This window comes from Lolium rigidum, chromosome 5, assembly GCF_022539505.1.
Source record: "Lolium rigidum isolate FL_2022 chromosome 5, APGP_CSIRO_Lrig_0.1, whole genome shotgun sequence".
NCBI classification, from domain to species: domain Eukaryota; kingdom Viridiplantae; phylum Streptophyta; class Magnoliopsida; order Poales; family Poaceae; genus Lolium; species Lolium rigidum.
In genome coordinates, this window is record NC_061512.1 from 135,673,296 (window position 1) to 135,690,174 (window position 16,879).

Genomic DNA, 16,879 nt, shown 5'->3' on the forward strand with positions numbered 1-16,879 from the left:
AACGTCGCTGTCCGCTACCCCTTCTGGGTCGGCAACGACACGGGCGCGCATTGCGGCTACACTGGCTTCGGGTTGGAGTGCCGCCACGGCACGCCCGTGCTCCGCCTGCCGTCGGGCGAGTACGGGATCACCAGCATCAGCTACGGCAGTACACCGGCAATATCCGCCTTCGACATCGCCCTCCTAAACGCCACGTGCCCGGACGTCGCCGGCCGAAGCCTCCACCTCCTGCCGGGCTCGCCGCCGCCCCTGTCGCTCACGGCGAGGAACACAAACGTGAGCTTCCTCCTCAACTGCACGTTCACGTTCAGAGGGGTCTCCCGCGGGCACCTCATCCCGTGTCTGTTGGACCGGCACAACGTTACCTTCTCCTTCTACATCCCCGACGGTTGGCTACCTCCGCACGAGCAGGCCCGGCTCTGCCAGGAGGTCGTCACCATGCCGGTGCTGGGCATAGGCGACGACGTCCTGCTGGCGCTCAGAGCAGGGTTCGAACTCACCTGGGCACCGGCGGCTGGAGGGCCGTGCCGATCCTGCGAGCAAGCCGGTGGCTTCTGCGGCCAGCGCCGTGGGCAGTTCAACTGCTTCACTACTGCATCCAAAGATGAAGGTGCGTGTCAATCCTCTTTTAGCCAAGAAATCTGTAGACGCAGCATTGCACAGCACACATTGATCTTGACCACCAAAGAAAGTCCACTAACTACAACTTGCATAATTGCACAACAGTAAGAAGTCGAGTTGGATGGCAATATGATAGAAGATTTTGTTAGAAGCCCATGTTTGACACATGTTTAGTACCTCTTAAGGATACAATTGGTTTCTTAAGTCAGATAGGATCAGGTTTCCATTTGGAAACTATTTAAGTTAATCACAAAATAATAGATCAGAATAGTCGGATTGCATGAGGAGATGGGATTAGTTGCAACTGAAAGTTGATTGGTCCTAAAAAGTTAGTCTTATATGGTATTTTCACTCAATTGAGAAACATTTTTATTTCCAAGCAAAGCGCAGCTCAGAGCCTCATTGCACCTGGCAACGAGGGTGGGCCTGAGTTATTTATGTGACCTTTTTTCAATCTTGTAATAAGACAGATTTCTTGTCTTTCCCACGAACGCAAATCCCCCATGGCTGGTAGGAATGATGCTTGAAACAGAAACTCAAATATCAAGGCTGGTCAGCTCACTAGGTGGAAAGGAAGACAAACGAACCTAAAAAAATATTTATTTTGTAATAAAATGTTGGTATCTGCTTGTTCAGAATTAACATAATATACTCTTGTTTTTAAGTTCTCTTCTGAACCATCTTTCTCTGAAGGATAACAAGCGAATTTCTTCAGCTTGGTCTAGGAAAGCAATCTAGGTTGGATACTGCTAGAATGCTAGACTTCACTCATATTCTATATTCTTTCTTTTGCAGGCGGGAAGGGGATTACTGTTAGGATGTATGTGTACATCGCAGTCTTTTCTTTCATACTCCTCGGTGGTTTCACTGCATGTTGGTGCACTCACCTTGATAAGAAGAAGCGCCAGGCGCAAGCGGAAGCCGAAGCCGAAGCCGATACTCATGGCTTTCTGCAGGACAGAGGTAGTATTGAGATGCAAGAAATTCGGCTTCTTCATCCGTATCGTCAGAATAGGACTACTCGTGATGATGAGATTGAGTCTCAGGTCAGCCCATCTAGCAGCTCCGGTGATTATGGTGGCGAGGATGACAAAGATGAGGCAGCCGCAGCTTCTCAGCATCGTCGCGGGAAGGAGCCTCTTTATGGCTGAGCGCTAGATTCTTCTATATTGTTGCACTGGGCAACACAAGCAGAACCAGTTTCCCCTGTTTTTCTGTTATGCAGACTTGGTTCTTTGTTTTAGATGTTTCATTCGGGCGAGGCTCTGTTTCATGATGATCATCCTCTGCCATCTCTCTACTTTTTATGTTCGCTATGAACCTTAGCTGTGTGCGGGGCCTGGCCTTGTTTTTACTTTCCCTAAAATGAACAATGTAAAGTTTCATTTCATATGAAATGGAGCTGGGGCTGAACTAAAAAAAGAGGTCCAAGAGCAACGTGCTGATGCTGCATCGAGGGCTGCTGCTGTAGAGGTCCATTTAACTTTATTTATACCATGTTTCTGAGGTCATTATCTCACTGTTTTGACTTGGTACTTTCTCTATGCGAAGTGCTCTGATTTAGAGGCGAAGCTCAAATCTAAACGGTAAGTAAAATAAGTCCGAAACTATGATGTTGAAAATTTCAGATGCCTAAACACATGATGTGGATTAGAAATATTATTTAATGAGCTCCTGTGGAAGTTAAACACATGATGTTTTGACTTGTCGTTTCCAGCAAATCAATTTTATTGTCCAGCAAATCAATCAACAGGATGGTAGCAATATGCTAATTGCAGCTTCTAATTGATTTGCATAGATTCAATTAGCATTTTGCTACCATCCTGTTCTTACATAAACATCTATCTCGGAAATTGCTGTGAGAAAATGCATTGCAACAAAACAGATATCCTCATTATATTGTCTTGTTACGCTGCCCTGGACTGACATGATTGTTCACACGATTTTGTGGGAGTCTGCTGAAGATGGTCTAACCTTATCAGTGAGCAACGAAGCACCCGAGAGGAATATTATCTGGCTGCCGGTGCAGGAAGCTACCGCCGACTCGCCATGGCAGTACGTCAGCGAAGCAGCAGTCCTAGCCCTTCTCCCGCGCCTCCTTTGCTAGCCTCGATTAACTCCTTGGTGCTCGCGGCGATAGACCATGGAATCAGAGCGGGAAAATCAAAGGGGTGAGATCGACAAGAATGGTGGGGCGAGCGCATGGCTGGTTTTTTTATGCACGGCGACACTTGCCGTTGGGGTGAGCGACCTTGTCCTGATGGGGAGGGGGCTCACTGGTGGCGGGAAGCACATCGTGGATGGAGGAGCGGAGTCTGGCGCAGAGGCATCGAACGCCGGTGTCGGTGGCCGCTGCCGCGGCTCCACCTCTGTTTGCCCCCAGCCCTTGGTCACCTGACCTTCCACCTGGGCTGCCTGGTCTCCGGTCGCCTGCAGAAACCGTAAGGAGAATGTGGTTGTCGAGGCCACCGGCGGGGAGGCAGGGAACCGAGATTCGGTCGCCGGCGGTGGGGGAGACAGAGGAAGTGAATGGGGATAAGAGTGAGGCTGTGAGAGGCAAAAGCTTTTTATTTAGAGCAAGGAGGCGACGGGGATGGTAAATGGGTGTGTCTGCGATTTCACACCTCTCCATCTTCTTCCTCTTTTGTTAGATTTGTTTATGCAGTAAAAAGAATGAATTCTGCCGCCACCTGCCGTCATAAGGATTGGTAGTTGGGCCGGAGGTAAGGGAAGGTCGGGTTCTCCTTCTTAGGCGTGTTCCTTCTTGATCGTACCAGTACATGCCTTCACCATTTTCTCCAACTGATCATTTTATTTTCTTCACAGATTTCTTTGTCTGGTTCGGTGACGTGTTCTCATCATGGATGTTCTTCCTTCTTCATCAGGCAACGTGGCCTGGAAACCATCTAGACCTGGAAACAATCTAGACGATGACCAGAGTGCCCATGATATTGTTCAAGAAGCGGTGCTTGGCTGCTTCGTCCTCTGACCGGCCGCTCTAGCCTCTCCAGCATTGGAGCGATTGAGATTCCCACTCAGCCGCTTAGCCACGGCCTAGATTGTCATCCTCGCCACCTTCTCTATTTTCCGCTTCGCCTGGTTAGAGAGGTGTACTCATCCCGGTTGTTCTTCCATCCGAATTCCATCCGCATCAGGTCATGTTAATTTTTAGTTCATTTGGTTTTCTTAGCGATGTTTTAATTTCTAACTTATTCTTCTTTGTTTGTTCGTGTAGCTCCAACCTGAGCCCCACAACTTCTTGGTTCACGACGCCGCCATCTAGGTTGTCGGAAAAATCATACTCAACCACTGTCGCAGGTTGCTCCTCGCCATCGCTCGCACTGATTGGACTACAGGGGTGAGGTGGCACATGTCACCTTGCGGCTGCCATTTTCACGGCATTTGAGTTTTCCACCACTGTAAGTGATATCGGTGGTGCAAAATCAATCTGCTTGATGCCATGAAGTTTTAAGCCAATAGCCAGGCAGCGGCCTCTTCAATAGAGGTATATGTCGCCTCAATCTTTCCAGGTTTTGCACCCCAGCAAAGGACATGTTTTTTTCTTCTGAAATAGCAATCTAATTGCAGGTCCTAATGTCAAATTATCTATGTTCAGACAAGTAGGCAACTGAAGGACATGTGTTTTTTCTTCTGAAAACACCAATCTAATAGCAGGTCCTAATGTCAACTTATCTGTGTTCAGACAAGTAGGAAACAAGAAACTTATGTTCAGTGTAAAGATACATACAAACATCAGTATAGGCGTTTGCACACTGCACTTCGTAAACTGGGAGATGTGCATGTGTTATAGTTTGCATGATAAGATGTTCTGAACTGTGTTCTAATGTTCCCCACCCCCCGGCGTGATGTGCATTCATGTGTTTTCTTCTTATATGATCATTTCTTGCTTTCTAGCTTTAGAATAAGACCTTTGTACTGCATTTTTTTACCTATGTTTCATTGTATTGTTGCTCACCTAGATTTTGGGTACTATGCATTGCCAGTGCTCATGCTTTGCAGATTCAGATATGCAAAGTGATTTGGGTTGGCTATATTTTAACAGTTTTAAATTGCCTGGTTTCACTTTGATTCAGTTTGTTTCAGGTATAACTGAGAGTATGCACAATGATAAAAAGTAAAGCTATTTATCTATCTTCAATGTGATTGACTGGTTAGGTCTTTCTTGAGTAAACAATTGATCATACAAATAAGACAACAATTTTCTGCATGTGATCTTTTTCTTTATTATAGGTGTTGCTTTCAAACAAATTTTCTGTTTCTTATTTACAGATGTGTTAACTGAGCAGTTTCTGCAAGGTCTAATATAATGAGCCATTCGTATTATTTTAGGTGTCAAATATGAACATACTGGAAATATTGCATGTTTACCTGTGTTCTTGCCTTAGGCATTGCTCGAATGACCAGTCTAGACATGTATTACTTTTGGTTTCCCTTATTCTTACATACTACTACAGTTTATCTGATCTACACACAAAGAAGTTATATTTAGCATGACCCAAAATTGCAGGTGCATTTCCCTTTATTTTCATAAGATGTTCGGAAGGCTCAGGTAATTTATTTGACTTAAGACATATAAAAACTTATACCTGCAGGTATTTCATTGAACCTTGGAGAGGACGACGGACCCAGGAGTTCGCCCACTGGAAGTACCACATGCTCGGCAAGTTCGGGTGCCGCATCAGCCTCGATCACCAAAACACCGACAGCCTGCCAAAGAACCTCTACCGCCTCTCCTCTGCGCTCCTCTTGGAGATGGACGCTGCTGGTTTCCAGCCAGACCTGCATCACTGCAACAATTTACAGTAGGTTATTCATCACAGAAAATTTTCAGCAATACTTTTCAAGTTGCATAGGTCGGCACAACTTCTGAATTTTGCATTTACCATAGTATCTCCAGAACAATGATCATTATTTTTTAGATTTAGTCCTTGGCTAAACAAATATCTCGACAAAAGATTCGAAGGAAAGTACTGCTACAGATTTATACCAAGATATTGAACAACTGTGATAAGTTTCCAGCTTTTCATGCTAAAAAAGCTATACTTAGAATTATTTTTTGTTAGCATAGATGTTGTTTAAATTTGTGAACCGATGTGCTGATAAATATATATGTTATAATCTGTCTCGCTACTTTCCTTTAGACGACCTTAAAAAGGAAACGAGGAACCATAGAACTCTGTTGGACAAGATAATACACACACCGCAAACAAAGGAAACATGCTCTTAATAATTTAGGCAAGAGAATCATACCAATTAATAGCAGATCGGCCCGACTCAGCTTTTGTTGTTCTCTATTCAATGTAACTATATGCTGCCCCCTAGCTCTTCTTTATCCAGAAGCTCATTGAAAAAATCAGCAACGTCCCCCGCCACAGCACGTAGAGGCTCTCCGAGGCCCAGCCAGCGTGGCGGCGCTCTCCCGCTCCAGCACTACCCGCAGCTTCATCTTGAGCCTGTGCGGTGGTGCGGTTCGAGCTTCGGTGGCGTCCCGTGCTACATCACTACCCGCAGCTTCATCTTGAGCCCGTGCGGTGGTGCGGTTCGAGCTGCGGTGGCGCCCCGTGCTCCAGCCAGCGGCGGCACGACTAACAGATCTCCCTTTCCGGCCTGGTGCTTCTGTTCTTCTCCACGGTTCACCTACCACACCTCACTTCTATAACACCAGCCAAGAAGAGGAAAAATCAGGAGCTACCCAGTCGACTAAGAATAGGTACCTGTCTAAAATTAGCGGTCCTACAAGAGTGTAACTGATCACAACTATATAATCAACTTTTGAGCTGCCTACCCTTCGCAGTGCAATGCATGATAAAAAAAAAGTCAACAAGGAGCTATTCCCTCCAAAAAACAAACAGCATCGTTTGCCACATAAGCACTCCAGATATATACCTACAGGACAAATTACAGGAATCGTCGCAATATAGTAACACAGCTCTGTTCTTTTCCCCCAATCAGATGGCAAACTCCATTAGATCAGCCCACCCTAGACAAAGACAACAAAAGCGAGAGCAGAACCAATGAAGAAGCAATTTCGTTTGAAACTTTTGTTCCATCAATCCCAATTATCAGAAGAAGAAGAAGAAGAAGAATGCAATGGCATTGTAAACCTGTGTACATTTCTTTTAGTATTCTGTAAAACTAGGTACCTACCTATCCATGTATAATCACCTCAGTTATGCTACTCTGTTCCTATATGACTCTGTTTGCTAAAACTAGAAGCTGCCTTCCTTATGAAAAAATTGTATCCATGGAAATCACATTTGCTTACTAGGCCGAGGCACTCCAACCAGAATCTACTTCACTCACAAAGAAACTGCATGCAACGAAGTATGCTAGGGAGGAAAAGAGCAGCATACCAAGATTAAGTTGCATGATACTCAAAACGAGAATGAAACTGAGAACTCCAGGCACTTACGTATGCTAGGGAGGAAAAGAGCAGCATACCAAGATTAAGTTGCATATACCAGCCATTGTGCCGAATCTTGGCCGAAGGTAGATCTCCACCACCACATACACCGTCAAAATCGAACTTCTCCCACTCCTGCCGGCCGCCAGTTCCCCATTGCCCGCGAACTTGCTGGCTGGGCCGGCGACGCGGCGACCGAAGAAAACTCGATCCCCCGCTCTTCCCAGGTCCTGGTCGCCGACCTCGCCCTCCCCAGCAGCTCGGCTCTACAACTCGGTGCCTACACATCGGCGGCGGCGCCACACCAGCGGCAGCGTGTCGGAACGAGACCAATCAGCGTGCTCGGCGCTCCTTTTGCTTCTGGCGCAGCCACGCACTCGCCGCCTTTGCCTTCTCCCGCGACAGCTAGAGCTGGGTCTGGCCATGCGCCGATTCTACAACTCCGTCCTGCCTCCACTCTGATCTATTAATGTTGGATTTTGCAACGACGCGGAGAGCATCCTCCTACTTCCTCTGTCTCTGGCTTATCCTCTGCTCCAGACTTCTCACTCTCTTTTTCCTCTGGGTGTTTCAGTCAATCATTGTCCGGTATAGAAAAATATGGAGGTACGAAACATTACGGCAAGCATTATGGCATGCCAAAGTGTGTAACACGGCCCACCTCATCAATAATGCCGAGCCAATAAAATTGTACAATAAGGTAACCTTTTTTGGACCGAACATGAGCCCTTCCTTGGTATTTTTTTCTTCTGCTAAAGAAAAGATAAGTAATTTCTTTATGCCCTTAAAAAAGTAATTTCTTTACCTAAAAAAGTACTTCCTATGTCTATCAAAGAATTTCGCAAGTTTATCTAAATTTAGGTGTATTTATACACTTATCTCTGACATCTTCTTATGGACGAAGGAAGTATATTTTTTAGGGACTCAAAGTTAGCATATTTTTTATAACTAATTATATTCTTTTTGCAGTATTAATTTTTCAGGTATAGTCTAGCAATGATAAACAATAGCATGGAGGGTTGCATCAATATATTTACTATCTACGACATGCCCGTAATACATGGGAACCTTACGTGCAACTTCGCCTCACAGGAGAACCTTTTATAAACAAATAAAATCCATTGCGATATAAACAAATCCTCCACAAGCAATCTCTTCTTTCTTAAACTCATCTACAACATGTCTCTCATACCACCATAAGCGTTCCTCCTCAAACAGTAAAATCCATCAACAATAAAATCTTTCTCCAACACCGTAGACAGCACGGGCGCGGCGTGCGCCGCGCCGCATACTTCCCAGTAGATTGTTAAGATTGATTAAAAAAAGATCGGGACTACACTTCCATTCAGATTTACTGATTAGCTAAACCCTAAAACTTAGACACAACTGTATGTATGTATATATTTGGCATATGCTGTGACTAATGGCTACGGGGAACTATATAAATAATATTCCCCCACCAGCTAATACTACTAATATGTTCGGTAGATGGCTGAATGGAGTGAGGAAAGAGGATAAACAAAAAATTAGAATGGGTGTCTCAGCTCTTTGTTGGGCTATTTGGAAAACTAGAAATGATATTATCTTTAACAAATAAAATGGAACTAATTTTTTGCAGGTTATCCGGCGAGCTGCCCATTCAATTCAACAATGGGTTGTACTCCTCCCAGTGGAGCAGCGGGAGGATATGGTTATTGGATGCCCCGGATGCTAGTGGTTGCTCAGGACTTCTTTTTCCAGGCTACTGGGTGGCGGCATCTTAATAGAATAGCAAATGCATAGCTTTTCTGTTTGTCATATTTTCAGTTGGTTGATTCTTGTATCGACCTTAGCTATTCCGTGGTTATAATAAGTGATGATGAATTGGTTGTGACTTGAGATATTTTGTTTAATAAAGCAAGCCGCGTGCATCTATTGATGCAGAGGCTGGGGCTATGCTCCTTATTCGAAAAAAAAAATATAAATAAAATATTTGTTTTTGCTTTTAGTAGGCATCAAAGGATCATTGATTTTGAGCTTAATCTTCAGAAAGCACGGAGTATATATTGTATTTCAAAAACCATGTTCACAAATTTTACAGTAAGCTGGGAACAAGGGCAACAAAAGATGAAATGAAGATTAGATAAGAAACATAAACCGAATAAGCACCTATATTGTTTTAGCTTTTAGGGCTTTCCACAAAAATAAGTACCCACAAACGAACCAAAGGGCATTGTTGCACGTTGGGCTTTTGCCAAAGCCACTCGTTTACCTTCATACGTGAAAAAATACGAAAATAGGTGCTTCTCGAGCTTCTCTTCTTATCTCTCGAAACGGTTTCAGTTATTGGACATGTCGTTTGTCGAATTTACGTGCAGACTGCCACCGCAAGGCCCATCCGATGGAATGCATTTTCATCAAAGCCGTTTTGCCACCGCACGGCCCCTAGCACCGAGCGGCCCTCCGTCGCCAATCCCGCCTCCTCACCAAAGCCGCCCTCCCGCTGTCGTTTCCCTGAATACGTAGTGCTGCCGGACTCCCGAACGCCAAGTGAAGCGTCGCCTCTCGGCCGGATGACTTCCAGCTCGTGGTCAGGTCTCCTCCAAATCTGGTCCTTCTCCAGCAAGCATCCAAGCACCTCCAAGCCGGACGACCTACTCCTTCCGGAAATCCGACCCCGATCTACAGAATCAGCCGATCAATACTCATGATCTCAGATGTAGCGATGGAGCTGCGCTCATGTGGTAGCGATCCCCGCGCACGATTATAACTGCAGTATCACCAGCGGGTAATAAAATTTGTTTGGCCTGAGGTCAACAATATGCCGCTCTCTCTCTTTCTCACCAGAGATTTCCCTTTCCCTTTTCCATTTCATTTTACTGATTAACTTATGTGTTTTCATAAACAAGTCTGAGATATAACGAGCTCCTATATCACCCAGTTTCAGAAATCGAAAATGACAAGTGTGGGTTTTCTCTACAGCTAGCTGGTACTCCTAAATCCCTTGCTTCTCAAGACACTTGTTATGAAGGTAACTCTCCTTTCCAAACAACTCATTTTTATACTTTTATATCTTACTATTTGGTAGTTGGAATCAAATCTAGGACATGCTGGGCATAAGCAAGCTAGCTGGTAGCAGATAAACAGGGTTAAGTTTCCATGCGTAGAGGGTATATTGGAAATTTAATCATGGACCCACTTTATCTTTTTGTTAATTACAGAATCTGCGTGCCAAAAGTCATTATTCGATTTTAAGTTTTCAACTTATTTGCATGCATACTTTTATATGAAAAAACCATAATCATAATGTGCTAACTGTAATTCGCATGCCCTTCTTTTTCTATGTACCCTTTCTGTATGAGATGTTTTTCCAGTACTTATGATTTAGTTTTCCTGGGTTGCTATGGCAGTGTTATCTATGTTTCTTGCTACCATCGACGGTTGCATCAAGTCTTGACAAACCATCTGCTGTTGTGTCTTCACGCCGAAGATGCAAAGTCCACTGTCCTTGCCCCATGCCGTACCACATAATCCGCAGAAGCAGTTGGTCCACGTCGAAGGCAGATGTGGCCGTGTGGAGCGCGCCATTGGTGCGGAGGATGGCTAATAACACAGGGGTGGACGCACTGTCGAATCCTCTGCGTGCATCCATCTGCAATCCATGGGAATCCATGGGTGTCGCCACCGGTGGTGCCATCTCATGCATCTCCATCTCCTCGTCCATGGTAGATGTGAAAGGGCGGGAAGCAGCCATGCTGGTTCATCAATACAATAGGCTTCCAGCGTCCACACCTGGTATTGCACATAGGCTACTACGTCACTATTGTTCACCTCCATCATCCACGAGGACAGGTAACTGAATGAAGGCATGAACAGGGATGCTATCTAGCTGATTATGGTGTAATTGGAATGATATATGTGTTGTGTAAATTTTTCTATTGGTTTTTTTTTTTGAAAATGGTCATTCTACTGATTCACTCAAACATCTGTGAGCATAGTTTGTAGGGGAACATAAACGAGGTGTACAAGCTATACTGATTTTGGCCCAAGTTTTTTGCCATCAAATTTGATCTTATTTCTTGTTTTTTTTCCTTTGGAAAGACTATATACAACTAACGAACTTATTATATTGTACATAGACTACATACCTCATGCGTCCACATCTTTGTATATGAATAAAGTTATTTGATGTTAAGATGCCAAAGGATCTTAATTTTACATTATATATCCCAGGATGAGTTTCTGATGAAATTGCTAAAGGTTTCCTTGTGAAAAAAATGTTCTTGTATTGGGCATTGACATCTGGTTTCTCTGCACTCTTTGGTTTGCATAAGAGTCCATACCTGCTTGAAGCATCCGAGTCTTGATGTTTGCATATTCTTTTTTTAGGAGCTATCATGTACACCCAATATGAACATGACCCAAGACTACCAGGCATGGTTTTTGATACAGTTGTAGACACGAGAAGGTCACCAAGAAGGACACCATGAAGTGGTATCTATTCACGTTGTTCATTTGTTTTTGATTCCAGCTCCAATTGCTGGTGGTGACTGGTGGGATTAGGTAGGTGCCGTGTTCTTTTGTTGTCAAAATACAACTCCAATTGCTGGTAGTGAGGGATAGGATCAGGCATGTGCAACTCAAAGTTCATAGTTTGATTTTATTTCCTTTATTACTTACCCGGTTGTAATACTTTACATGAATCTCCTCCGAGAAGAGGAACTCAAATGGTATCAACGTTCCAAAGCTCAATTCATTTTAGAAGGAGATTCAAATACGCGATATTTCCATGGCATAGCCAATGGGAGACATCGGAAAAAACGTACTCATTCTCTTTCTCAAGATGAAGGGCTGATTGAAGGCCATGAGAAACTCAAATCTTACATTACTAATTATTATAAAGGCTTGTTTGGTCCTCCGGATGAAAGCGCATTTTCTCTAAATGAGGACTTAACAGCTGATATACCCCAAGTTTCTATAGAAGAAAATGGCTTACTAACTGCACCTTATTCTGAGGAAGAAGTTCAGAAGGCTATTTTCCAAATGGAATGCAACAAAGCACCGGGTCCTGATGGTTTTTCAGCGGAGTTTTATCAAACTTTCTGGGATACTATTAAAGCGGATCTTCTAGATTTGTTCAGTGTCCTGCACATAGGACAACTAGAATTATTTCGTCTAAATTTTGGTGAAGTAATCTTGTTACCGAAAGTTAATGAGGCAGAAAGGATTCAACAATATAGACTTATTTGCCTCTTAAATGTAAGTTTCAAGATTTTCACGAAAGTGGCCACCATTAGACTTAATACGGTTGCGGAGCATGTCGTTCGGCCATCTCAAACCGCTTTCATGCAAGGAAGAAATATCCTTGACGGAGTGGCAGTTTTGCATGAGACGGTACATGAGATGCATACTAAGAAATTAAATGGGGTTATTTTAAAATTAGATTTTGAAAAGGCTTATGACAAGGTCAAGTGGTCTTTCCTTCAACAGACACTCAGGATGAAAGGTTTTTCTCCTGAATAGCGCGCTTTAATAAATGATTTCGTGTATGGAGGTAGTGTGGCAATTCGGGTTAATGATGACACCGGCCATTATTTCCAAATACGAAAAGGGTTACGCCAAGGAGACCCATTGTCACCTATGTTATTCAACATTGTGGCGGATATGCTGGCTATACTCATAGAGCGGGCCAAGTTTGATGGTCAGATTGAAGGTGTGATCTTGTTGATGGTGGTTTATCTATCCTTCAATATGCCGACGATACAATTCTGTTTATGGATCATGATCTCGAAAAAGCTCAAAACCTAAAATTAATTTTGGCGGCTTTTGAGCAGTTGTCGGGATTGAAAATCAATTTCCATAAAAGTGAATTGTTCTGTTTCGGTGATGCTCAAGATGATACAGCTCTTTATTCAGAGTTGTTTGGTTGTGGGCAAGGCCAATTTCCTATTCGCTATTTGGGTATTCCGATTCATTATCGGAGACTTACGATTACCGAATGGAAAATAGTGGAAGAAAGATTACAGAAACTCCTTAGCAATTGAAAAGGTAAATTGCTGTCCCTGGGAGGAAGATTGATACTCATTAATTCGGTACTGACCAATATGGTACTGTATATGTTATCATTCTTCCTATTACCAAAAGGAATTCTGCATAAACTCGATTATTATCGATCCAGATTCTTTTGGCAAGGGGACAGCAAGGAAAAGAAGTATCGACTGATTAAATGGAGTATAGTTTGTAGTCCCAAAGATCAAGGTGGGCTTGGAGTTCATGACCTGGAGGTCAAGAATTCAGCTCTGCTGGGTAAATGGCTTTTTAAGCTCCTTACCGAGGATGGGATTTGGCAAACTATTCTTCGGAGAAAGTATATAGGCTCCAAGACGTTATCTCAAGTGGTTTGGAAACCTGGGGATTCACACTTCTGGGCTGGTCTAATGGCGACAAAAAATATCTTTTTTCGCCATGGAACTTTCTCAATTAAGAATGGAGCACAAATACGTTTCTGGGAAGATGCTTGGTTAGACAATGCACCCCTAAGTGAACAGTATCCTGCGTTGTATAGTATCGTTCATCGCAAAGGAGATAACATTGCTACAGTAATGGCTACCTCTCCTCCGAATGTGACGTTCAGACGAGTTTTGCTAGGACAAAGGCTATTGGCGTGGAATACCTTAATTCAAAGGTTGGGGGATATCAATCTATCACCTGAACCAGATAAATTTAGATGGAATTTACACGTAGATGGCTCTTTTTCGGTCAAATCTCTATATAATGCCATACTCCATTCGGATGTACCAGTGGATAATAATAATAAAAAATTGGAAGATGAAGATACCATTAAAAATAAAAATATTCGGATGGTATCTTCGTCAAGGTGTCATCCTCACCAAAGACAATCTTGTTAAGCGGAATTGGCAAGGTAGTAAGCGATGTGTTTTTTTATCATCACGATGAAACTATTAAACACCTCTTCTTCCAGTGCTAGTTTGCGAGATCTATTTGGTTTGTCATCCAAGTAGCGTCTACCTTGGATCCTCCGACTAGTGTGGCCAATGTCTTTGGCAATTGGCTTCATGGTATAGATTCAAGGTTTAAGTTTCTTCTTAGGGTGGGAGCGCTAGCAGTTATCTGGACGCTTTGGCTGAGTAGAAATGACAAGATTTTTAATGATAAAAATTGCTCTTCGTTGCAGGTCATCTACAGATGTACAGGTATTCTCCGTTTGTGGTTACCTCTTCAGCGCATGGAGAACCGAGACCTATTTACGGATGTCTGTACACGATTGGAGGCTACAGCGAGGGATACTTTTTCCCTATATGGGTGGCAGCATAGTCTACAGATTGAAGCCCCACCCACATCTTAGGCGTTATATGTTTCATCGTTTCGATATGTATTTCGCCTAGTTCCTTTTTTATTTTATTTTTGGACTTTTTCCGTCCTAAAAGACGCATAAACGACTGAGGCTGGATGTAATTGCTTACCAAAAGTAATAAAACATCTTTTATCGAAAAAAAGGTTGTGCTCTACTAAATTCGCACCTACTAAACATGAGCCTATTGGAATGTTAGTATGCATTATTACATGAGATTTTTTGTTGTTACTAGAGCATCCATGTCTTACATCCTTAGCGCCCAAATAAATTTGCGGATCCTCGCCCAAATAAATTCACGAATCCTCAAGCGAATTAGGAAGAGGATGCACAACATACTAGCTGCTCAACATATTCTCGATTAAATAATCATGCCATTTAATCGATGAATCATGAATCGATGTATCTGTTAGAGATCTTTTGGCTGGGTATATTTTCAAATCTCTCCAATTTGAGATTTCAGAAGTAGCTAAACACACATGACAGCCTCTACATCGATGGTTGAACACGGCCGTTCAACCAAATGATCCATCAAAGAAACGATCGCGTGCGAAGACAGCCACTTGCACTCTCAAAGGCAGTGGCTATGGCTGGATCCCCACCCTCCCCTGCCACCCAGCTCGCCGCACACCTCTCCTCCATTTGCCTCTCCTCCTCGCCTATCCCACGCACTGACCCCTCGCCATTACCGTCGTCATACACTTCCTCGAAAACCACCGGAAACTTACCGGCGATCAGCTTCTGTCTCGCTGCCCCACGACGCACCTTCCCCGATGTGGTCTTGGGCCTCCCCGGCGAGCTTCTTCCTCCGGCGACCTCTCTCCCGCGCCTCCCCGCTCCGCCTGTCTTCCCTCCCCGGCCTCTCCCCTCCCCGGCTTCTCCCTTCTCCGGCCACTCTCCTCTGTGGCGGTCGTCCTTCTCGTGCCCCCAAGATCTGGTCCTCATCGACCGCGTGTCCCCTCCGGCGATGAGCGCTCGTCTTCCTTTTCGTTCGAATAAGGTTAGCGAGTGAAATGCATCAACATCCCTCGAAATTACCAGCTATGTCTAAAACAGTTCTCAAACTCAGGACTTGCCTCACTGCAGTCCTCCAACTTGCTCTGAATGTCATCTACGGTCCAAAATACAGAGACCCAATGTATACCGCTAATGTGTCATGGAATCAGGCCCATAGCAGCGTTCCAGGCTGGCCCACAATAGCACCTAATCTGCCTTACATGTGCGTCCCATTTGTCAATGGTGGAAGAAACGAGTAAGACTACAGCCGCTAGGAGATGAATCGGAGTTTCAAACTCACGACCCTATTCTCCGGTCCACGTTCCCAAACACGATTGCCACAAAGCAGCTATTCGCTTGATGTTACAAACAAGAACTCTCTTTTATTAAAAGGTAAAGTCAAAAAACTTCAATGCATTTGCTTATCGACAACAAGTTCAAAAAATAATGACAACGATAGTAACTACTGTGCATGAATAATAGATGACTTGTTCAATAACATTTGAAATCGACATACTTAGAGCTATTTTTAAAAATAATAGATTTTTTTATTAAATTTCAGTGATAATACATGATTAAATAAAATATCAAAAATAATATGGCCTTGGCGTGGCCCACGCCAGCCTAGCAGACGCTGAAAGGCTAAGAAGATGATGTATTATTTTTGTAGTTTTCCAAAAAAATGTGTATTATTTCTAAAATCTAATAAAAATGTATTATTTAAAAAATTGTCCAACGTAGATGTTAAAGCTAGTATCCCTTTAGTACAGGATCTCCACATATATTCAACTATTCAAGAAAATTTTATATCCGATAACCATTTCCTTGGTTCTCAAACAAATGTACTTGTCTGTAACGTAATTGCAAAATCTTAGTTTTAATACTACTGATATCAAGTAGACGTATGTTTTTGAGGGGATTCATTTATTCTAGTTCATAGACGTGCATACATTTTTCAAAGAAACGAACGGCTGGCAGTTGGTCAATAACTTGAACAGGCGGTCTTCGTGAAAAAGCTTGGTGGCTTGCTCGCTTGCTTGGAGGCAGCTAGCCCTGGATCTGGCGAGGCGATTGCTTGCCTCATAGCTGAGGAGGCTTCTACCGGCAAAATCAAAAAGGTGAAAAAGGCTCTTAGGAGCATAGGCAAGAAGGGTGGCGCCATTGGTAAGGCGCCCGCGACTGCTTAACGGCAGCTATGTGGTCCTAGGGTAGTCGTCAGTCTGCGGTTGCTTAGCTAGAGTTGGGTTGTCGTTTCGTGAGTTGCTGGTCTTAGGTGTTGCCCTTTGTGGTTGTGTTGCCTCACGTTGTTGGTGTTTGTTGTATGGTTTTTGTCCGGTTTCTTCCATTAATAAACCGAGCACTTCCTTCTTAAGAAATGGTTGGGGGAAAGCTTTTGCCCCACAGTTCAAAAAAAAAAGTATCACACAAACTAAATAAGAAATAATAAAGACCTGACGTCCTAGTCTGTAACGCAAAGCATGTTGGGC

At 43.6% G+C, this 16,879-nt stretch overlaps 1 long non-coding RNA gene across 3 annotated transcripts; it reads right to left on the reverse strand.

Moving 5' to 3' along the window:
* Positions 1 to 515: 515 nt before the first annotated feature.
* On the reverse strand, positions 516 to 7,588 carry LOC124655041. 3 transcript variants are annotated; one of them, XR_006988551.1, is made up of 4 exons: positions 7,084 to 7,588; positions 5,893 to 6,295; positions 5,229 to 5,429; positions 516 to 589 (listed from the first exon to the last, which is right to left on the reverse strand). It is a non-coding gene; the product is annotated as an uncharacterized LOC124655041 (long non-coding RNA). The 3 variants fall into 3 exon arrangements; XR_006988550.1 differs by having other exon boundaries at positions 526 to 592; XR_006988549.1 differs by lacking the exon at positions 516 to 589 and adding an exon at positions 1,579 to 5,106.
* Positions 7,589 to 16,879: the final 9,291 nt, after the last annotated feature.